The sequence below is a fragment of the Syngnathus floridae genome, chromosome 6 (genome assembly GCF_059516105.1).
Source record: "Syngnathus floridae isolate MCC-2025c chromosome 6, RoL_Sflo_1.0, whole genome shotgun sequence".
Lineage (NCBI taxonomy): Eukaryota > Metazoa > Chordata > Actinopteri > Syngnathiformes > Syngnathidae > Syngnathus > Syngnathus floridae.
The window spans coordinates 11,908,106-11,933,420 of record NC_142418.1 but is presented as its reverse complement, the minus strand read 5'-3'; the positions used below and the strand labels follow the sequence as shown (position 1 = coordinate 11,933,420).

General features: G+C 38.5%; 1 protein-coding gene across 6 annotated transcripts in view; it reads right to left on the bottom strand.

Moving 5' to 3' along the window:
• znf469 (zinc finger protein 469) overlaps nt 1-25,315 on the bottom strand; it is a 160,242-nt gene that overhangs the window by 99,352 nt on the left and 35,575 nt on the right. For 4 of the 6 annotated variants that reach the window (XM_088377676.1, XM_088377678.1, XM_088377677.1 and 1 more), the window contains one exon: nt 9,733-9,814. The exons of 1 other annotated variant lie outside the window; for it this stretch is intronic. The gene's annotated coding sequence lies outside the window, so the exon portion shown is untranslated. Of the gene's footprint in view, nt 1-9,732; nt 9,815-10,987; nt 11,079-25,315 lie in introns of those variants that run through there. One more of the 6 variants, XM_088377682.1, reaches the window with a different exon arrangement.

The window sequence follows — 25,315 nt, the reverse complement described above, 5'->3', positions numbered from 1 at the left end:
TCATGTTCATGCACAGTTTTGCTCTTTTGTGGCAGGGATGATTACTATTGTCTTTTGAGATGGAAATCAGCATAGGTCATTTCAAATTACTTTTGATTCTGTTCTCTTATGGTTTAGTTTGTGGTGCCGATATGGAAAATCTCTTCTGGCCTTACCACCACAAACTTCTGCTCTTGTTTAGTATTCAAGTGTAATTGAGCCTTACAATAAAAAAAGCTCTACAAAAGTTTTGCTTTGATACCCACACTATTAACCCTTTGTACTGGATCTTGTTAGCATTTAAAAATATCTATTTCCATTTAAATGGAATGAAGATTAGCAGAACAAAACAGGATGCATTTTTGGAATAACACTGACGCTGCACCTAATTACTGGCTGTTGTGTTGTTCGTGGGCTTCAAATGTAGCAGATATCCTGTAATTGCAGGGACATATTCTCACAGACTCACTGCTTCATTAGCTGTGATTAAAATGTAATCATTACCGTATTCTTTATTATGTCAGTTTTTTTCCGTGCCAAACCGCTCAAAAGGAAGTTGTCAAATAGTGTGTATGAATTAACCTTACAAAACACAAGAAATACCCCCCAGCACATGAAAAATTAAAATGGAGTGAAAAAGGCTGCTTGTGGAGACACATTTTGGAATGTGCTGCAGCCTTGCGTGTGCTTTGGCAGCACCCCAGTTTTCATATGTACATAAGTAAGGCAACAGTCGTCTCATCTCTTGACAATCAAGTCAAAAAGGGACCCCTGCAGCATATAGACAGACTAACCTTTTTACCATTTAACCTCACTCCTGAAAAGAAACAAATGACATACCTTGTTTGGCATTTTCTGCAATAAAAAAAAGGGGTATTTCGTAAGTTTACGAGCCAATATAAATTTGTGCCCAAGGCAAATGTGTTTGCTCAACAGCAACTGAGTCTTCACCATACACACCACATACAGTGTATTGGGATTTGCCCTGACAATTCAAAATATTGGTAGTGATATGTTAGTTTGTTATGAGCATTAGTTAGATCCTGTAAATCATGTCTTTTTCAATCATCAAATACAAATAGAAAGTGATCTTACGAAGCTAGCTATGACAATACTGTAAATTCCAGTCCAAACCTAATTCCATTGCCCTTAATGTTGTCCAATATGAAGTGTGACCAGTAAAAATATGACTAAAGACGCTTTTCCATTACAAGTTCCAGAACAGCTTGGCCCTGCACCACTCTGGCCTCCTGGCCTCTGTTGCCTCTCCATTCCAAACAAGCACCAATCAAATGGGGCGGGATCAAATAAACTGTGCAGTCACAGGCACTGCAGTATGCACCATAAGATATCACAAATGGCGAGCCGGGACACTGATTTTTCACTGTTGCTTTAAGTGGTGATATCATAAATTACAGCGCAGCAAATGCACAGATGTTTTCAAAGACATAAAAATGCTGCAAATACAGTATAAACATTTTTTTATGACAATACTTAACCATATTTATAATTTCACATCTACCAATGGAAGGAATATTGAAGCCTGTAGTCAATTTTTTTTTACCGGTTATGAGTCGTGGAGTCCATTTAGTTGAATGTTGCCTACTCTCATTTGTTTCAATGGAGGCCCTGGCATTTCTAACATAGCCTATGGGAAGTAAAGGGATTTTTTTAAAGTCCTAAAAAAATGTGAAGATAAACTACCATCCCTTTATGTTCCAATGTTCTAAGGTTACGGATTTACAGTCACAATCGATCTAATTTCTCGACAGTTTATGTCTCTTATGTAAACAAAACCATACAGTAGAAGATTGGAAATATGTAGACTGCAGATCAATGAACATACTTTTCTGAAGGTAGCTGCCAAACTATACATTGACCTTGTAACGGTAAGACTGTGCTCCTTATATCTCTATTACTTGTGATGGTCTTTTAATAGGACGAGAAATCTTCAATCAACTTCAGAGAAGGTTTAAGAAATAGATTTTAACAGTAAGGAATCATCAATATCCTTATTTGATGATTGTTTCTTTTGTGTTTGAGGAAATCTGGATTTGATTTCTACAATTGGGAACATGTGTATCACGGATCAAAAAGTCGATAGCCGATTCCCTTTTAGATATACAATACTGTGTGATTCGACAAGGAGGTGTTTGTTCGGGCAGGAATATCCACACCCACTTGTGGCAGCAACCAAAGCTTGGAGAGAGGCGGACTGGGCTCAATACCACCTCTGGCCTTAAAGTTATGATCACAAAGGAGAGAAAGCATTCAGGGCAGAAGACTCTTTTACACCACAACCTCTGATGCAGTCACACCAGAACAAAGTCAATACGGTCCAAGCACAACATCTGTTCCAGTCAGAGAGAATCTCACTGCCAGAAATCTAAACAGCCTAAAAGCAATGGAGTAATAGAAAAAATATATCGATACGTACATGAAAAGAAAATTAAATTTGCACTTCCATTTGTCCCTCAGTGTTTTTTGTAGGGCAATGTGTCATTTTTGAAGTGGCTATGATTCCACCCAACACTGAGCTCTAAGGCCTGGACATACTTTTAATTTCAAGATCTGGGTTAATATGAATGAAATGTGTGTTAAATTTACTCAATTTTCATCTGCATCAATGCAGGTATAAAATTCACAATTTTTTTTGTCTTTTTTGTCTGAACGACTCAATTCCTATTTTTTTTAAAGCCGACCTGAGTCGCTTTCATATGTGGTCCTAGATCGGATACGTCTTGGATTTTCTGCAATGTGACTGGAGTCTGAACAGCAAGGTTGCATATATTTGACCTTGACCTGCTCTGCGCAGGTGGGGAGACAGACTGCTCGGAAGGCGATTGACTGATTGTCCATGAATCTGTAAATTTGTTTTGAATGACACTTCTGAATTTATACTTGACTTTAATTCAATCCCACACATTTGTTGCCACTTCGATGATTCATTTATTACGTGCATAAGTGTCACCTCCATGAAACGACTGAACAGCCTTGCCTCACTTTCCTAAACATTGATGACTACTTGACGAGATGAAATTGAGTAAATTCAACAACAAAAATGTCTGCGCAAGTTTTATCAGCATATTGAACCTTAACTTGAATTCCACCTTTAAATGACATTTAATGACGATTTCATATGGCAACTTTTTTTCAAACAATCCAAATACAAGGACAGAGATGATGTTAAAAGATAATGTTTATCATTGTTTTATGAGCCCAGTTACATTTTATTCAGTCCTTTAGCTTGTGGAGTCATAATATAAAGCAGCAGCCCCAGAGTAAAACTAATTTATTACATACAGAAGCCTTGCCAAGCCTTGGCACTAAAAGTTAAACCGTAATTACTATAGATTAAATAAATCATATCTTAAGGCAAGCATGTAAAAGAAGTTGTAAAAATCAGGTAACTACTTCCCATCTCCTCTACCTGCACGAGTCTAATCTCAAACATATGGATATAATAACTGTCATGGAGTGTGGGGAAAACACACAAACCTTCTGGCCATGTAAATAATTTAGTTCAGCTATTAATTGTAGGACTCCGTCCCGCCTGCCCAAAAAGCTGTTCATCTCCCTTGACTCATTTAAAAAAAACAATTCAGATTGGAAAAAGAAACTTTCAGCAAGATCAGAGCAGCGGTTAGCAAGATGAAGGAAGAAACAAAAAACACAGGGAGTGTAAAACTATTTTGGTAAGGATTGCGTCCTCACCATCATAATGTGCTCTGATAGAAAACACTTATCCCCACATAGTAAATAAAAGCTCGCAAAAGCCACAAATAAAATAAACAGGATAAAGAAGAAAGCTCTGCTTACAGTGTCACAACCCTGAGACAATTTTGGTATTTGCATTGTCACTTATTTTGCTGGAACATTCTTCTGTGTGCATCTCTGTCCAAATCTTTTCCTCACTTAGCAGCAACGTTATAAAGCACATTTGAGAAAAAAAATAAAACTGCCACAGAGTGAAAATACACAGTGTAAGGCAAAAAAATACAGGGGATGAAAAAAGTCTACATACCCCAGTGCAAATATTCTTTTATGATGTAAAAAAGGAAGACCAAGCTAAATCTGTACAGGACTTGTTTTTACCTGTGGCCTGCATGTACTGTGCAACACAACTTTTTTTTTAACACTTCGAGTGGAACATAAAAATAAACAACTAACATAATATGGTTGTACTAGTTTACACACACTCATAACTATGATGTGGCTGTGTTAAGAATCAACCAATCACATTTAAACTCTTGCTAAATGGAAGTCAGCATTCAACTGCCACCATTTAAATTTCTTTTGATTAAGCCAAAAGAAAGCTTAGATATTTTAGCAGGCTTACTCAGACCGTTTTTGTTTGCTTTTTAGCAGACTTGAAGGTTTTGCGGGAAATATTGACTGCTGCTTTCAAGTGTTCATAACTCCCTTTACCTTTACTTATGTAAATTTTAGGTAAAAGACAAAAAAGTTCACTGACTGACTGATTGAGGACAGACGGACTGGCCCGGCTAGAAATAATTATGGTCTGATGATGACGGCTGAGCACTGGCAAAGGATGAATGATGGACCTGCAAAATTTACTGATGCACACACCTCTGCTGTTACCCTTGGAGACTGTTTTTTACTGACTTCCCTAAAATAGTAGTGAGCAGCTGTAAAAAAATCAATATAAATAATAATATATTAATAATAACAATAATAATAGATTTGTTTTATTTGCATAATACTATGTCAATTGACAATTAATATTTATTATTTGGTGCAAGTTTGTCCCATTACCCCATGAAGTGAATCGTCACATGCCATGTACTTCACAACAACCGCTTTCTTTCATGCCCTTCCTCTTCAAAACTTTAATCTCAGTGGTGTACTCTGTCTTGACAGTTGTATAAAGCCTGAGGCTACTGCACAGCAGTTAAAGTGTAGCGTGAGAAGCTGATGCCACCGGATACGATTGTCTTATCATATGACAATCTTATCACAAATGCCATAAATTGTCCTAGCAAAATACAGGTTAATGCTTTGGAAACAATGTTGGGTCAGTTTCAACTTGCTGTTTCCAAAAAATCCACGTGACAACCATAAAGTGAAGTTGAGCTGCATCCATGCAGGCTTTCACTCCTCCAGGCATTACTCTGCTATTGAAACGTCAATTTAGAACTGGTTTTCTTCATACCATAAAAAAAAAAAATCTTGAATAATAAGTTAATTCAGGATTTCCTCATAGTCGATCAAGGACATATCGCTAAATTCTGATCCCTCAGCAAGACCCATGACATGAATTGTTTTGAATTAGACAGATAAAGAAAAACGTTTTGTAAGCAAAAGGGGAGGGGAAAAAACATTAAATTGGTAGGTGTTTAAAGAGTGAGTCTTAGAAGAACAAGAGCACACACTGACAGAGATTTGTCAGTTAAGGACCCGTATGTTCCCACCCCGGGGCATCACGTTAGCGTATGATGTATAGGTAAAACCACAAGTCGTCATTCTTCCAGAAGGACAGCCCAGATGAACCCAGCAGAGATAGAACCATGGCTTCAGGTAATTTGCAGTGACATGTTTTCCTTTGACAGGGTTAGAAGTGCACTCTGAAAAATTCTAGGTCTCAAATTCATAGTGTGCTTCAGTACACTAAAAGGCTATCTTGTGAAAAATGGCTGATTGATGGTTCACATACTTCAGCACTCTGAGAACATATATTTATGAGCAAGCGGGTAATACCCTCCTGCGGTGATCGTTATTAAGATCAAGACAAGGTATGACAAAATGGGGGATGGGTGACAGGGTTTGTTCAAATAAACATGACATGAATGTTAAAAATAATATTGACTTAGATATCTGCAACTACTCAAGTACCAACACAGGACATACCCATCATTACGTAAGTACGGGTCTGTCTCTTTTGACTGTATTAGTCTCCTTATGGAAAGTGGCTTGACTTTGATTAATTGATTTATTTAATCTGATATCAGCGTCTCTTACCTCATAAACATTATTTGTGTCTGTGCTCATTATGTCCCCAACTTTATCTCGGCTCTTTTTTTTCTCTTCCTCTTGTCCATAATGGCAACCATCAAGCTATAGTACATGTGCGGACACCGATTGTGTGTAGACAAAAAGAAAATAGATTATAGGCTTGTGTCATTTGAACGTGTGATACGATCTGATGAATTTACACATGATTTAACAATAACACGTATTGCCTGAATTGAGTTGATTTCATGCAAAGATAGACACCAGTACTTTTACCACACACAAGATACAGCTAATTGAGAAATATATTAATTCACGTTGTCTCAAACGTGTAAACATGGACAAATAAACAATGGCCTTCAAAAAAGGCAGGCACCACACTGCATGACCAGATCTTGCTTCCACTGAAAAATGCAGTTGTTTCTGACAACTTCAACCGCTTCAGCCAATGCAAGTGACGTCAAGCACAACAAAATTTAACAGAAATCAGTAATAAAACTAAAAGTACTTTTCAGGGTTTTTTTTCTAAAAAACTGAAACCAAATCAAACATTTTTTATAAAATTACCCAAATCTACCTATAACGAAATGTCCTTTGTTATAATCTTTGTTCATCAATATCACGCAGCTTTCATTTTAAATTTTTATGTATTTATTTCGGTATTGCAGTATTCGGTATATGTCCGGATAGAAGAAGGAAGGTCAAACAGTCTTTTTAGAATTGCAGTTAACTTTACTTTATTAAATAATACTTAGTGACCTTTGTATTTAGCTTGCACTTAGTAAAACTAATACTAAAACTAATAAAGACTGAACTAAAACAAAGAATTTTTGTGAAGTGAGTTCTAGATATATGTGTAATTATGTGTTTTAAATCTTTTGTATTGTACTTTGTTATAGCAGCAGTTGCTTTTTTTTTTTTTTTAGTTGATTCTATCACGAACTCAATTCATCAAACGGGATGAAATTTTAGAGGTGATAGGAAAATATATTTGAGACAGGCAGGGAAATCTGAAGATAATAATGCTGTATTATATTCCTAAGGCCTTAGACGTTGCTTGAAAAACTATGAAAAGTGCTTTCAAGAATATTGCATTCAAAAACAGGAGCCATAACTCGTAACTCTGTTGCCCAATGGAAACATGTGAGGGAGTTCCAAATTGCAAGAAAGTCAGAGAGGAAAAACTAAAATGAGAATGTTGCTTTGGAAAAGTTTTCCTGTAATCTGAGATCCCAACGTGGATGGTCATCTGGAAACTCTGTTTACCTTTCCTCTGCTTTTATGTGTCTCTGACAATTGCCTTTGTGTGTGTGTGTGTGTGTGTGTGTGTGTGTGTGTGTGTGTGTGTGTGTGTGTGTGTGTGTGTGTGAGTTGGGGGGGGGGGGGTCTTTAACAATCGTATTATTTGTAAATTGGGTAACAATTTGTTTGAAATTGTATTAATAATCTTTAGTAAATATCTTTGTGGATTTGATTTTATTTTTATCTTTTTGTGACCCAGTCTCTCTCTTGTCAGATGCACAGCATGGGACCCTGGACTGTGTGATGTGAACGCTAAATGTCTTCTCTTTCAGAAAATAAACACAGCAGGCTTGTCCCAGGATAACACACACTTGCAGGCAGACAGACTCATAATATTTCCTCCTTCTGATGACAGCTGGGAGAGTTTTCCATAGTGATAACAGGAATGTTTTCACACCCTTTGAACACATTAGTATTCCCATTGTGCTAGCTTTCATTCTGATAATCTGTTTAGGGTTTGAGGTGCACACACAGTAGTTGAGTCTAGATAAAACAACCCCACCTGCTGACACACTCGGTGTCTCTGAAACTGTTTCTATTAAGCAGCACAATTTAATCTAGTCCATCATGTAAGACTTTTTTTCCAATCACATGATCAAATATTGGTGACCATGATAACAGATACATGCCATACAAACTTGTTTAGCACCCATCCCCTGACGTAAAGGATGGCAGAGGATGATAACCGTCAATCTTATCACTGAACACATATCACAAGAAAAATGCAGCAAAACATGATATTGCAATCAACTTGGGGGTAGGGTACAACTGGCCGGACACCTCTGATACTAAAATGCGCAAGTGGTGGCTTTGATTTATGAACATGTTGCTGGAAACACACACCTTTAGAGTGGGGCGACTCTTTAATTGCCATACAGCCCATGTGATTATGTAAACTTCCTAGACTATCCTCTCATTTGCACGCAAATTCTTGACAGGGGTTTGGGCACTGCATTGCCACGCCTACCACACACCAGTAACACTATGAAGCTCGCTACGAGTCCCATACAATGTATTTGCCACTCAATAATAGAATTCAATAAAATAAAGAGTCTTGAGTTTGATGTATAGCCAAAATGTGTCAGCTCCATGCCGTGTTGCTTACCTAATACATGTAGTACGCCTTGGTACTATAACACTGAAAAAGCTTAATAATAATAAACTTATTACAACTTATTTGCACTAGGAAATTGTCATAGTAAATTAAAAAACTGGCACGATAACGTATATGTGCAGATGGAGTACAAACAAAAACCCACATTGGCAGCTCTGTATTGAAAAGTAAAAAGAAAATTAACCCTCAAAGAAATGAGAAGTGATAGTTACGTATGTAAGGGTCGGTCCAACTGCCACATGTAAGAAGCACACTCTGTGCCGACCTCAACCCCTCCAAAACCACTCTCTTCAATTCTCTGTATAGCATCGGCACGGCGACTTCTGACATGTGTTTTCGTGTTGGCATTGCATTTTTATGGTTTGAGTGTTCTTAAAAGCGCTGATTTTCCATGACACAGGACAGTCGAAGCTCCTTGCGTATGTGAACGCGGCCAGAGATGCCATTATTCTCCCAACGTCAACTTTAAAAGTAGGCGCCACTCGTTTCAAGCAACTGCTTGTTTGAGCTAACTTCGCTTTTGACCATCCAAAGAGGATCAAATGCAAAGTGTCTCGTATTTGCAGAATAGATGATGAATTGTGTGGAGAAGTTGCTGGTTCAATATTGAATAGCAATCGTAGCATTGGTTAACTGCTATTTTTACCAAGCCATACTTTTAGCAAGCCACACTGTCATGCATGTAATGAACTGAGAATGCACTAATTGCCTCTTTAATTCTGGGCAAAAACGCAGAACAACACACAAGCGCTTTACACTGTACGTATATTGTATACCAAAGGCAGACTCACATACTCTTGTAATAAGTGCGAGCTGTAGCAGCAACACAGCGGCAGCCATTGATAATACTTGAAATAACACACAGTGGCCACTGTGGGATTTTCCTATCAGGTCATGGCTCTTAAGTTACACAAAGCCATTGGTAACACACTGACAGTGAAAACCACATACGTGTGATACCCCTACATTCCCAGGGTTCGCGCAGACGGCACATTAAGAAGCAACATCTCGCTCATCACACACCATATAAGATAACAACGCTGATGATTCTACACACAGAAGCTGTTTGGATTGAATCCAACAGTGACGGATGCTTAGTGATCATATAAAGTGTTTTACTAACCAGAGGCAAATCAGAAAGATCTGAATGCCAAATTTGAACCCTTGGGGTGCAAACAGATGCTGAAGTGTTGCACAAGGCTCTGTCCTGGCAGGTGTAGAAAGGAGGGAGTTGGTGTAAACCATCTACACATATGAATTTTTCCTTTGCCAAGGGGGACAGAGGAACCATGACTGCACTTTTTAGACGCGCGGATGTGTGTTTGTGCTTGTTGTTTTTCAGTGAAGTCAAAGCACACTGCACTCACCACCAAGTTGGCTGTGCTGACATCTCGTTGACAGTAGATGACCCGTGATGACCCCAAAGCCATTCCTCGATGTGTCACAAGTCTGCACAAAAGAGCAGAGAGTTGGGTTTTTATGTCTCTATAAAGTTCCATGTGTATGGTGTTCTTCTAACTAGAAAGTCAAATTATAGTGAGTATGCACAGATTTTTCTATCCACTTCAAAATAGTAAATTTGGGAGCTGACAGTTTTTTTGTATACTTGGAAAATATTTTTAATAGCAGGTGGTCTCGCCAAAAAATGTTAAGACCCCTGTAAGGGTTTGACATTATTATGAGACAGGGGGTCAACATTTCATTTTTTTTTTTTTCTTTTTTTTACCAGACATTTACATCTGGATCAGATAGATACACAACAGATGACTTTTTTTGTTTGAAGTAGCCTATTTAGGTCATGAGCGAGTTTTTAGGAAATGTGACTACTGTAATTTTGCCGACGTGTGTCCAAGCACTCGAATTATTAAATAATAAATAGTGTGACTGTCTATGTCTAAGTGTCAGATTTCATCCATCCTTCCAACTATCCATTCTGTGAACTGCTTCTCCTCACGAGGGTCGCAGGCATTCTGGAGCCTATCCCAGCAGTCTTTGTGCGGTAAGGCCTACCATGCTTGTTTTTAGGAAGTAGGAGGGAATCGGTGCACCCAGAGAAAACCCAAGCAGGGCTGGGTAGAACATGTAACCAGTGTTCCACCATGCCGCGCGACCAGATTTAAATTCTGCCTATTTACCATGAAACCATTTAGAGTTAATGGTGCAACCTACTTGAAAAGCAGAGTGGTGTATATGGGTGGGCAAAGCCACTGTGGAGCTCAGAAGAAATTAGAATATAAATCAGAACCATTGCACAAACATTAGCCACAGCCAATTGAGTCATTTGGAATGTCTTGAAGATGAAAGAAACCACTAAGTAGCAGACATTGGCTGTATCACAGCCTACACTTTGCAGATGACTACATGCACAGAAGTGCAGACACTACACCAAAAGAGCAAAGCACTCATTAGCAACCATTAGGAAGCACAGACTGGAATTTGCAGAAAATCCAATGATAATTCACTGAACTTTTATGTCCTAATGGAAAATTAAACTTTACTTTATGGAAAGGCAACCTTTTGCTTCCATACATCCTCTATGTTCAGAGATTATCTGTGATGAATGGTGGAGGTGATGTCCATACATGGGCTTGGCTTGCATGGACTCGTGTAGGAAAGACTCACCTATTTTCAATGATGTTATTCGAAAAATTGACTCAGAAGGCTACAGAAATGTTTTGCACACTAGTGATACAGACGAATTGATACGGCCTTGCCAAAACGAAGTATTTTATTCACTGTTTGGAACGCTAGGAAAAGAAAAGAAGAATTCAAACGTTTGGTGATGTCACAGAGTCACAGGTTTGATGCAGTTATCACAAGTAAAGGCTTTATGATTAAATATTAAGGGCTTGAATTGTGTGACCAGTGTAAATCCTCTGCGGCGTGTGGTGATACTCTATGCCCCAATGTTGATCATTTTATAATAAAGCACAGACCAGTAGATCTGAATGACAGAGGGCTGTGCTGGTGTGGGAGTGGTCCAAGCCTAATTCAATCATGGCCAATCAAGGTGGTTTCTCTCATTTTATTTTAAATTTGGTGCCTATCCATCCATCCATCCATCCAGCCAGCCAATCGCAGGGCACACAGAGACGAACTCCCATCCGCACTCTGTCGGGGTTTTTTTTGGGACAGCTCAATGGTATGAATATCATGGACTGCGAAATTGACAGCTGCGCGTTCTCAATTTTTAAATTAGGCTGCCACTGCGAGTGTTTTTACTGAAAAAAAAATTCTAACGTGAGACGATCATAATGCATGTGATTTATTCAGGGATGAATAACTCAAATTGTTTTACTTAACTGATAAAATAAAGTGTTCAGGTGCAGGAGAACATTGAGATGCATGATTGCGGCTGATATCCTTGTGCAGCATGTCGACAAAGTAAGACCACACTGTTGTAATGTGACCACAATGAGCTCACTTATAGGAGATCATCCAATATCTAATCACTCAGACTGGCGAAAGCTGAGCACAATGACACAGTGCAGCAAAGAGCTTGTCGTGGAACAAAATGCATGGTCTGAGCTTGAGGAGACACATTTCATTAATGTCACAGTATCTGATGAAGTCATACATTTGAAAAGCTATTGTGCCTTAATTTGAAAAAGGCTCACAATACATAAGTGATCAATCTTGTCCCCTGTCAGGGAGCCCGGGGCCAAAATGCGGACACTCACATCTACTGAACCATGTGTTTACACTCAAACACACAAACACATACTTCAACAAACACGAGCATTGCATGGCAAATGCATTCTCAATTTTGCTGCATGTGACACACATACACACTAGATGTACACATCTGGGAAGCAAGGACTATCAATCAGAGGGGCCACCTGTTACAATGATACGCAATGAGCGTGAAAGACCGAAATTCTGTTTGATGATGAGGGGGGAAATAATCACAGCCCGAAACAATCAGGGTACGAGAAAGACAGCAATATGCACTACAGTCAAAGGATTACTAAAAGCTTCATATTACTTGCTTTACTTTTTAAAAATGAGTCATACTATGTATGCCATACTATACAATGCTAATTTCAACAGTGAAGTTACACCTCATTTCTTTCTAGACTTGAGGCTGCCACTTGAGTCTAACCAGTAAGACCCTTGCGCTGCCCCTTGTCGTCACGGTAACGCACAGCCACTCGTGTTGAGCCCATTTGCAGACAAAACAGGATAATTTCAACTGGGCTGTGAAATGAGGATTCATATTCATATTTGTATCTGCTTTAAAGGAAGGAGAATTGTCTGGTCTTTTCACAGGCTGCACATCAGTCGCTCTAAGTGGCCGTTCTGCTAGCAGGAAGGACCTCCTCAAAAACAATCCATCTTGGGACCACCAATGACTTCTCATTATGATGTCCAAAAAAAAAAAAAAAAAAAAAAAGTGGCTACCGGTCTTCATTTGATATCATAGAGTACGTCATTATAATGACTCAGAGTATGATCCCAAGAGTGAAGAAAAAGATCTTTGGCTAATGGTACTTAAACCACCATTTTCCACTAGCCTCACTTGAAATGTTTCCATTGTACACTTTAATGTTACAGCTTCTCAGCCTGAGTTGGGTGCGTGCCCAGAAGAAGAAGTTTTGCATTCATTACCACAGGAAAAAATACATTGTACCACAAGTGTCATGTTTTTGCCGCTGATTCAAAGAGCTATTACTGGAGCTTTGACTAAATTTCTGGCAAATCGTCAATTTAAACTTCAAATTCTGTTCTTCAAACAAAAAATCTGCATTACATCAAGCTCTGGCACGCCTGCTGTATATAAAGTCACGGATCTCAGCACTGTTCCCTTCAAACCACTCATCACTGCTATTGTTTTTCAAATGTGTACACAGGAGGAGTGCGGCGGTCGCTGGCAGTGTGAAATCCGAATGCCAAAAACCATGATCTTATTCTTCAACCATGGATCATAAACATTCGCTGGTGTTTTCGTTTCCGAAAGAAAAAGCGTCTTTTACCACACATTCCTCATCTTTGTCAGTTTATGGCCTTGATTAATAAAACATTTACTCGATGAAAAACATGTAGTAGCATAGATTTACTTTTAACACAAATGAACAATTAATTTCTATTGCAGCAATAGCTTAGGGAACCTTTTTATTTAGAGAAGTTGTTGTTAATTGTTATTAAATTAAATTATTATTAGTTATTGTTGTTATTAATGGTCCTTGATCATTGTTGTTGTAAACATCCCTATAACATAGAAGTCATATACTTTATGTATATGTATGTAGTCACTACTCTGCCGTTTTGTTTTTTATGCCAATCTCCTGTTAGTTAAAACAAACATATTTAAGTTGTTTTTCAGTGTTGCGCGAGAGAAGATCATGGTCGACTCAAATTTTATTAATAAAAAGTCCATGTGTGCACAAAAATAAAGCAAAAAACAAACTAGTCAGTCTTATTTTTTTACAAGTCTATATGTGGTTGTTTAATTGTGTCAAACATTTTTATTGCTATTGTAGTGTCTATAATTGTTCACAGAGGTTTTCATAAGAGATGGAAAATCCAACATTGGGTAAAAAAAAAAAAAAAAGACAAATGGATGCAAAAAGGATCATATGTCTGGTTTGCTTTACGGCACACATCAGAACTAATTTCATTGGAGAGTTGGACAAGACTCCAAATGTGTTGCTCTCATAAAATATAAAGACAAAGAGTGACTGGAAAATGAGTCAGCTATGTTATTAAATGTTTGGAATTATGCTGTTCATCTCATTTAACAAGATGAGATAGGGAAATAAAGGAAGCATGAGAGAACAGAATTTGGTCATTTCAAGTAAGCTACCCATGAGATTCACAACGGAATTGAAACTACGTCGCCAATACCTTTAGTTGTACTTTAGACTGCAAACATTTAGCCTTGAAATCAAAAGAATAAATAAGACAAGAGATCACCCTCATTTTAGTTTGAATTCATTATGTTGTTAAATAAACGTTAAATTGACACATTGCTACATTTCATTACTAAATAAATGGACATGTATTTACCACGAACAAATACACACAAACGTACGAAAATTGGTACAGATGACCAGAGATTCCGACATTCCCAGGTAACGGTAATCTGTGCCGTACCATTTCAAATGTGAAAGGTAACCATTCCTGTGCGCAATGGCTAATATTATCTTCAGTAGTTACAAAGATCAGAAAACCATTTTCAATGTTCATTTATTAATTCATGTATTATTTTTCAATCAATGCTAGTACTGTTGGAGAGTGATGTTGATATACAGTAGCTTCTACAATCGCAAAACCTGGGACATGACCCAGGAATCCATACATCAGTGTCAAACATTTGTGGCTTCCAGTCAGCTTTGATGCTGGAGGGAAACTAATGCAAAAAGTTAAAATAATAATATGCACACTCAAAAAAAAAAGTACACCAATTTCATCTTTGCTCAAAAAAGTGAACGTCAGTGTTCAAGAAAACTCTCTCAAGACACAGCAAGTATCCATCCCAAACCCTCTTTTCCGTTTTCTTTCTTCGATTAAAGATTAAGGATCTGGAGTCTTCCAAATATTATCAGCACAGTCATAAAAACTGTCATTGCCATTACTTTCTTTGTGTGCCCAAAGTGATAAACTTTCTGCTAATAATTTACGTACACAGGAACCACAACCTTCCAGAGCTATTAAATTATGAATTCATAGCTTCACAAGGTTGTGGTTTCTGCTTGGTGTCTTGCCCAAAACATGATTTGGGGAGTTTTTTTTCCCCCTGCAAAACTCCTAGCACTAATCCTATAGCCCTAAACAGTTTTACACACTTGACTAAAAATAACTGTAGACACACTAACAACCCCAACTGATTCAACAAACACAAACAACCACAACTGATATAAATAATAATTCTGTCACCCTTTACAGCATTTTGTTTTCTTGATGAGCGTGTGCGTGTTTGCATTTGCGTGTGCATGCGTGTCAGTGTGAAGGACAAGCGTCAGCCATTTGTCTCAACTAACCGCGAGAGGAGCAGATGATACTTTCAAAACCAATGAGTTATGGTTTTACCATACTGGTGTCACTATTTAATAGCAAACTTTTTGCTGAATTCTCAACTTTTCCCATACACTCGAATCATCTCATCAGCCCAAAGCGATGAGAGAAGAGCTTTGTTACTTCTTATTACCTCCCTGCGTTTTTGCACAATCAGCAGACCATTTATCAAAAAAATGAATGTATTTAAGTTGTGGGCTACGACTAAAACCTATCCCTAGTCTTGCATTAATATAAAGCAGAGTGTAGGGTCTCAATGGGCGGTCTGACTGCCATTTTGTTTTGTTAGGAAAAAACCAACCTCAACCAGAACACTCAACCATGTGCACTCATCCAATTTGATTCAGGAAAATGAATTTAAGCAAATTGCAGCCAAGACATAAAATGATGAGCTCGAAGTAAATGAAAAGCAGAACTGTATGGTTGCAGTGAGTTGGTGTCCTCTTTTTGGAGTTTTGTCTCCAGCTCTGACTCATTCTCCATTACATCCTTGGTCTGACATCAGATGGAGAACAAAATAAAAATCTCCTAATCAAATAAGCCAATTAGACAGAGAACATGTAGTCTCTTTGTCTTGGTGCTCGTCGGTTCATTAAACTTTAACCACATCTGTTGGAAAGATGTGTGAGGATTGTCGTTGATATATGGCAGGAAAGCTGCCTTTCAACAAACTCCACCAAAACTTGATGCAAAAGCATCATGCTGTTCAAATATCTAAAGTATTCGTCCCTCTTTGAGTGTTGCTGAAAGTCTATTTGTCCTGGCTTTGACCTGAGCCCCCGCTGCCTGCTGTCTTTTTTGATCACCACTGCGGCAAATGTTACCACCCTTATAACCACTTGTTTTTTAATTGCTGACATTTTCAGTCTGACAGTTAGTTGATGTTTGGGAAGCACAGGTCGTCCTCGTTTTGCTTGCTACTTCCAATGCTCACAGGGTTGCCTATTAATTTCGTGATGGCCTTATGAAAGAGCATCATCCATCACTCCATGACAGCATGTCTCTCCATAGCCTCTCTTCCATCATGTGAAAGGAATCAAACAGCTAAAAAAAATGAATAAAAAAAAAAATGCTCGTCACTTAACTTCCCAGCTCCTGTGAACCGTCAACACAAAAGCACAACTCTGAAGCCTGTCATTCATTTTGCACGAGGGTGTGTGTGTGTGTGTGTGTGTGTGCGCGCGCAAGTCTGTTTGCACGTGCATACGCTCTTCTGTTGAGATGTTTTCAGAAAAAATACACAAAGCAAAGGGGCAACAAATACAGTGAGAGACCTGAGGACACAGTAAACATATGCGCGTGTTGCTATCAGTGAACAAGACACACAAAGTCAGAATTCCGTCTGATGAGAATATCCCAAATAATGAGGAGCTAGTTAATGTTATGTGTTGTGCCTACTATAGAAGCCATACTGAGCCCAGTCTTTGTGTAATAAATGCCTTCGGGCCCTGTGGAACTATTCCTATCCTGCCTAATGAAATAAAGATGTCTTCCTGCAGTATCCAGCACTCTCTCCAAGTCGTGAATAATCTCTCTTTACGTTACTCATCTCAACCACAAGACTCCACTATTATATTTAAATGATGCATGCAGTAAATCTCTGTGCGTGGCTGTAAATTAGTTCACGTGTACTGCTGCACTTTTGCGTTTAGTTTGCACGTTCACTTGGCATGATAGTGTGTGAGTGTGTATGTATGTGTGTGCTTATGGACATGTTCTGACCTGCACTGCAGACTGTGGCACGCGTGCATCCGTGTGTGCATGCATGATGCAGTCTCACTAAGTTCCTGTTTGAAACAGACAGCAGTCTTCACTATGTGCCAAACTGGCACACTCCTTGGGATAATGACAGACTATAGTTTGCTCTGGATTGTTGATTAAGCATTATTGAGTAACACAAACAAGCTACTGTTCAGTCATGAGGGTGTATTTTAAGTCCTTTGGGTTCAAAATGACTGAGGTTTGTTCTTTGCGTGCAAAATATGTTGACAAGAAAATGTATCGCGTACAAGACGACTCAGAATGTGAATAACTGAAGTTAAGTTCATCTAATCATTGGGTTGGTGTTATTGTTTTATGTCAGCAGCAACAAGAGATTGTTTGATCAGCTTGTCTTTTTTCAACTACTTAAAATAAAAATTGGTTACAACCAGAGATGGGGTTCTTATGACTTGAAACATTTTGAGTGCTTGCGACTTGAAAAAAAGGAAAAAAATTGAGGTTTGACTTGTACTTGATGGTTTAGGATTTGGGACTTGGCTAAGACTGGGAACGGCAATGTCATGGAGGATCAGCCTAGTCAAACTTCTGTCATGCATTGCCAACACGAAGCACCCCAGTTAGCCATGGCTGAATCACGATGAGGCCACTTTATGCTCGGCTCATATTCAAGATCCTTTCATAGCTCATATTTTATAAATGCAACAATGGAACTTGAAAATACGAATCAGCTGAGTGAGATATTCTGCAAAAAGACAAATGTTGTAATCATGCTGTCAAGCTGAAGAAGTTGTTTGGTGTTTAAAACAACAGCACTTGAGAGGTGTTATTCAGTAAATGCATAAAGCTTGCATAAATTGGTCAACAATGTCATATGAACTACCTCATCATTCCTCTTTATGACCAGCTACTAAAAGTAAGCCTGTGTTTAAAAAGCCAGTTGATTTATCAAAAATATCTCCACATATCGCCGTATCAGGGAAGTGCGGAATCTGTCAGCCTGCGTGTAGCTCAAATCTAAATTCAGTCTGTTTTATGCAACCAAAGCGTCAGGAGTGCTGACTGTAAAAGAAAAAAAAAAAAGAGGCCTATGATGTTACACATTTGCTCTGTGTCAGAGCGCAACTGGCTAACTAAACTCCAAATTCAGTTTGACATGTACAGACAATGCCTCTATAATTTTAACAAAGAGTTAGCAATGGCAAGACTTTTTTTTTCTGAAATCATACAACTCAGCAATATTTGCTGTCATTGATGAACTCCAAAATCAAATAAAGCTACAACTTCTTTCAACGGATAAATGCTACAAATTTGCTCAGGACACAAATAAGCACAATGACAAACTTATACAACACCTGAAATCACCCAAGAATAACTCAATATCAAAATGATACAGGTGATCAAAGATACAGTTGAATCCCTCAACTTGCTGTCTTGACTTAATAACAATTGACGCTTTATATCGTCCTCCTTGGACTCACTTTGTTCAGCCTGCATGTTACCCTCAATGTCCCCAAATGACAGCAGTTCAATTTAGAATTGTGCCAGTGTCTAAAACAAATTGAGTGAATGAATGCACATTTCCTTCAACTTAACCAAAATAAATGGAAATGGGTCAAGCCACCAATGAAGTAAAGTGTAAATGCTTTCAAAGCCAGGTTGAAAACTATGCAATTACTTTTCCCATAACTACGATGCAGGTCTTTCAAATGATCTTGTTGCAGTTTAGTCATTTTAGTGAGGTACTTTTAATTTCTCTACTTCTTTTGTTTGTAAATGCTTTTAAATGTACTTTAAATTATGTGTAATGCACATTGGGTTACCTTGTGTATGAAATGTGCTGTATAAATAAAGCTACCTTGCCGTGAAGAATTGGACTTGACGTTTGCTATAAACAGGAGGCGTATGTAGATAGGATATGGGAATGTTTGAATGTTTTATCTGTGCCATGGAACAGTAACTTGTCCCAACCTTGACATATATTTGTAAAACAAACACAAGTAGGAACAACGTAGGAACAACCCGTAAAGCCATTTCATTAATGTGTGTTTTAATTGCATTAATGTGTTAACTTCTGCCTCTCGCTTTAAGTCAGCTGAAATAAGATCCAGCTCTCTCACGGACTGAGGATCAGCGGTATAGGTTGAATGGAGGCAGTTATTCCAGTTTGATCAAATATTTATTCAGTTTACAATATTTCATCCACCTTACACAAACTGTATTGAATAAATTGCTATTAGAAATTCTAAAATTGTATGTGTTCTATAAAAAATGGTCAGTTCTTAAACCATCAGGCTCGCAACCTTTTGAGTGTTTATCTTTGACCTATGAGTAATTTGATATCATTCTCTTGTGTGGACAGACATCATGACTACATTTAAGAATAGGCTTAAAACGTTCCTTTTTGATCAAGCTTATAATTAGAGCTGGCTCACACTTTCCTCGAATCATCCCTTTATTGCACTTGTGATGCAGAAAGGTTCTTCTGAATCCTGAATCCCATCTTCAAACTTAGGAAAGAGATGCAAAAGCATTATCGAAAAATCACTGCAGTCAGCCCTAAAAGAATGATTATTTCTTTTTTTTACATACCGTTTTTCCCCCAAGAAATTTTGATATACAGCAATGTTTCTTCCAAGAATGCACACAACTTAATGAACAACTTGAGAAACTTAAATGTGTCCGTGCGTGTCCATCAATAGTTACATTCCCTTTCTTTTACTGTCAAATATATAAAAAAAAACCATTAGCACCAGTCAAAGAGAAAGTCTTGACTACAACAAATAACTTATGCAGGCACGTAGAGAGTAAACCCTCAGGCTGCAGCAGAGCAAAACATTCGTAGCGGGAGTATGTGAGCCAAGCTGCCAGCTCGACTGGACAGCAGGAGCATTATGAGTCGCCGGGATAAATAACCCAGCCTAATGCAATACAGCACGACGTCGCCAGGACTTGTCAAATGGCCCTCAGATAGCATGGCCCACAACGCCCAACATCTCAACTAGTACACAGGAAATCTAGATAAATACATAAATAAATATGAGTGTTGTCGTTGGCAGGCATGCGTTGTTTGAGAATAACTTTGTATATTTGGACTGCTACTTGAAGCTCACAGCCCTGCAGGATGCTCAGTGTCTATGTAGGCCTTTCATTGAGCATCACGGCAAACCTCTATGAAAATGAATGCAGGGTCAGATGACAAGGTAGTCAATTGAAATCGACCAAACTTGGTGCATTTACCGTTATATGTGAAAAGAGAGGTCTTTATTCTGCCATCTATATTAAGCATCATTATTGTTAATAATAATCAAACTTGCTAAATTTACCAGTGCCTCTTTAGCATAGCAGGCGCTTTGTTTTATGACCATACAGTATGTATGGCTCATATTGTACCAACATTTGGGAATAATACTTTTTAAATTTTTCAACCTCACAGTCATGAGTAACAAAAAGTGGTTCAAAGAAACATATTCAAATAACAAAAAGAATGCATGCTCTCCATTGCTCCAGTTTTAAACTCCCCTAATTGGCTCCAGGTTAAGTATAGAATCCATTTTAATTTTTACTTGTTTTAAATATTTTAATGGTGCTGCTCTGCCCTATCATACAAATTTAATCTTACAATATATCTCTCATTACAGACTTTTACCGTCCTTATTCTGTTGTTTGTTTATTATTTGTCTGTTTGAATATACATTTTAAATCTTGCTTTCCATATTAAAGCACATTGAGCTTATGCTTGGCTTATGAAATGTGCTGCAAAAATAAATTTGGCATTAACATCTCCCTAGGGCATGTTGTAAATTTGACCGCAAATGTTACGTAGATATATTTAATGCCGCTTTTGTCATGTTTTATGTGCCTCCCAACAGCAGAAGACTGCCTTAATTCCTCTCCCCTTCTACATCCAACTCATATATCAGAGTGGCTGTCGGTGACTGCTGGTCAACACGACCTAGGTACTCTGAATACTTTCCTGTTCATAGAAAAAGTCACATAGGCTTATGGCGCATGCAGCAATGCCACCAGGGAAGATAATGAAAAAAACAAAAAAGTAAAAAATGGTTTACTAAAATGTTTCAATGGATGTTTTGGAAAGTAGACAAAGAGGTCATTCCTCACTGAATAGAAACAGACTGTTTTTGCTGACTCGTGACACACTGCTGGTCCTGAATAACTCATTTCAAATTGCGGCTGGAAAGACAACATTTGAGCCAACTATATTTACCAAAGCTATACTCAAGTTTACTCTTTTCAACAGATGAAAGTCATTCTCTTTAGAGAAATACAAGCTGCATTTTGTCTTTTTGCTGAACAATGCCACATTTGAAAATTCAACATGGTTTATTTATGCGTAAACCCCCAAAACTCCTCCAATTAAACAATATAAGTACATATAGAACCATTTCATATCCCTGAATGTGATGTCAATAATATAAGGATTTAGGGGCAACTTTGTTACATTCTCATTTTTCTCTCTGGTGAAAACAGGCCGTCTCGCACAATGGGTAGATTAATGGTGAACACATGTTTCGAGAAGGATGCTGTCTTCCAGTGGCTGCAATTTAGGATTAGTGGAAAGACTTGGATGGAAAGACTCTGCCTCTCACTTCAACTTCATGTCCCAAAGCCTCTGCTCATTTTTGTCTCCTCATTCATTCCCCTCAAATCACCAGTTGAATTTTTGGCCTCACACTATCCCTGACAAGGTCAGTGAGCTTTTTCCCCAGTGGAGAAAGATAAACAAGACAGATGCACATAAGGTGAGGCAGAGGGGAGATGAGAAGAGATGAGCCTGACTGCTGGGGAACAAAGCTCTGTGGCAGCATTAGAGCACTGGCAGTCAAGCACTTTGCTACTCCAACAGTAACAGTGACAAGCTATATCTCACACACATGTTCTTTTTCTGACCTTGAACCACACTGCGTTGCAAAGACACCGGCATGAACTGTCAAGGGGGACTCACACGTGCACACTATATCATGATAATCCCTCGCAATCCAGGCTACTGTCATGGAGGTATGAAAGCCTGCCAAGGACATGTGAGAACTGACACCAAACCAGAACAAATAAACCACACCATAAGTTTTTCCCCCAGTGCAGGAACTGTGAGAAAGGGAGAGTGAAGATAGAGGAGAGAAAAATGGAGTGATTGAAGGGGGGGGGCTACAGAGGTTTTACGGGGGGAGAAAAGTCCACGGCACGCGGCCCAAAGTGTGCCTTGCATGCAACTGCTTCCCACCCACAGACCGAGTCTCCAATGTGCTATGCTGGCTGGGCCATGATGAAGAAAGTTGCGGCTGACACATAAAGTGTAGCACGAGGGAGAGGAGATAAATAGGAAACAGATCAAAATCATAACATATCATTACAGCACAACAGCGAGAGTAAGAGCAGCATGAACAATTCACCAAAAAACTTAAAAGAAATTGAGCACCATAGGGAATTCGGTGACGAGGTCCCCTCATAAAAGTCTACGTGCTGTTTTTAAGACTTGTCGCCAGAGTCATTGTTTTTCATGAAACAAACTAGTTGATCCTTCTTGTTTCCACAAAATTGGTCACACATTGACTTTCTGGAAGCCGTTGCTAAGGTAACACTGACATAAAACATGCCAACGACTGGAAATCTAAATCAGGACATAGAATTTTTGTGCACGAGTGAAACAGGTGTCATGGAGGTCTTATGATTTTGCCTTCCCTAATGACTTCCCTAATAATATATCTGATATCTGCAGACTTGAGTTAATGAGTGGAGCCCAAAATTCAACGTAAACATGGTGAGGAGGCTGCATTTAGCAATTTGTGCAGCTCACAAATGGAATTATCTGCCAACATAAGTGAAGTTAGCCCCAATGTATGTTTTGTTTTTGCACAATACTTTTTTTTCTTTGCTCCAGAATGATGTTAGGTGCTTGTATGTGTTGTGTCTTTGCTTGTTTGAAGCTCACTGAGTTCCTTTGTGTATGAAATGTGTCATTAAAGATGCCTTGCCGTTTTAAGTATGGTTAATGTGAATGTTACCCTTTCCAAGTAATATTAAGACATCTCACCCAATTTGCCTTCTGGGTTGCATTATTCCTTCTACATTACTGCCATCGGCTGTAGCGCTAACCGGTATGTGCCATTGCTAGTTAACTTGTTGGAGTTCTTGAGAGCTGTATATTCTGAATATTGTGTCAAAGAATTTGGACAATGGGGCTTTCTGTATAATTAAAATGCACGAAACAATCATCTCTGAGTTATTTTCCCATGACTGCCAATTACATTATAATAGTTTGAAATTTTCTGTTTCATTTGTTTGGTTGTTTGGTAACATTGTTTCTTTTATTTAGGTGTTGGACTGCCAAAACCGCCCTTCACACACATGGTTTCACTGAAGTAAAAAATTGCAAATGGTTTGAGTATGAGAGAAGACACACAATAGGGTGAAAAGAGCATTGTCATCACTTTGTTACAACAAATCAAGCATTGAAAAACGTGTCTAAAGAATATCATGTTTTAAGCAAATGAAAGTTGTCTGATGAATACATGGAGAGCCAATCCGGATGCAATGCAGTGATGTTATTGTAATCTTTATGGAAATATGTAACTTGAATCTTTATAGGCTGAGGGGAACATTGTGTTGATCATATGTTGCGCCAACTCATGATATGACCCCACAATTGCATTCACACAGGTGTCCTCAGTAGGATGCTGAGATTCTGTTAGGGATGTGCAATTAAATGAAATTTCATTTCAATTTTGGCTTCCCTTGAACTCAAAAACATTACAATCAAAGGAAAAAGCTGTAGGAACATACGCAGACAGGTAAAATAACTCAAAGACACATTCTTGAGATACATGTGATACATGTAATAGAGCTCAAACCCAACTTTCTTCTATTCTTATCTTGATATTTGTACTGTCTGCATGCAGAAAAAAAATGCCTTAAGTGGCCAATCAGCCCATATTTGTTTGTATTTACTATGTTTTATTACTGATATTTTAGTATATTATTATTTTACTTCCTCATTATTAACCTAGCTAACCATTCATCTTCCATAGCTTTTCGTGCTCTCAGTCATGGGTGAGCTGGATCTTACAGTAGCTGACTTTGCAAAGATGTCGGTGTATAACCTGAGCTGGTCAGCAATTAATTCTTGGACACATTTTGGCAAGCAGCTGTTAAGACCTTGGGGCAAATGAGGGTCTTCAATTAACCTAACATGCATGTTTTGGAATGCAGGAGGAAACCAAAGGTATCCGCAAAATTCTATGCAGTCAGGGAGAGAACTCCACAAAGAACTGTCCAAGTCGAAATTTGAGCCCAGAACCTTTGACTGCGAGGTAGACGTCCTAACCATGTGCTACTGTGCTGGCAGAAACATGTCCAAGCAATGAATAACAACATGTGATCAGGGTGGGCAGATGAAGGACAGTAGAAGGGGGGGGGGAGGATGCCCACAGGTGACCTGAACAATTATTCAGATCGTATTTCTCACGAGTTGCAATTGCTAAGTAGCAAGCATTTACAATCCTAGGAACCTTTCTGTTAGTTTTAGTGTAATTATATCACTTTGGTTAAACAACAGCTGTGCTGGGAAGAGGAGGTGCTAGCTCTCATAAGCATGACGTCATGGAGGGAAATAATCTTAGACCGCAGTATTATAGAATGACGATCATCATCATTAGGGTTGTGAGTGAGCTGGAGTTCAAATATCTTAGAAGGAACAGTACATTGTGATGTAGAAGGGATCATTTGAAAAGGGTAACAAATTTTATGGGGAAAAAAAGGTTGTTTGACGTTTTTCTATCTGTATCCTACGTTGTTACATAATTATTGATCATTATTGTGATAAATCATTATCATAACTTGTGTCTTCACATAGATGAATAAATTAAACCACAAGCTATTAAACCACAAAACTTCGGCCCTAACAATCGGCCATATAATTGGCAGCTCAGATTGGTCATTGGTTGACCCGGAACTCTAAATATCGGCATCGATTATATAAAAATCCATAATCGGTCAATCCCGAGTTTGAATCTGGCCTAAATAGTAATGCTAAATGGATTGCGCTTATATACCTTTTTATATACACTACATGGTGCCCAAAGAGCTTTACAATGCATCACATTCACACACACACATACATACACCAATGGGAAGCTGCTGCCATGTAGGATGCTGCCAAGTCCACAATGGAGTAAATTGGGGTTCAGTGTCTTGCTCAAG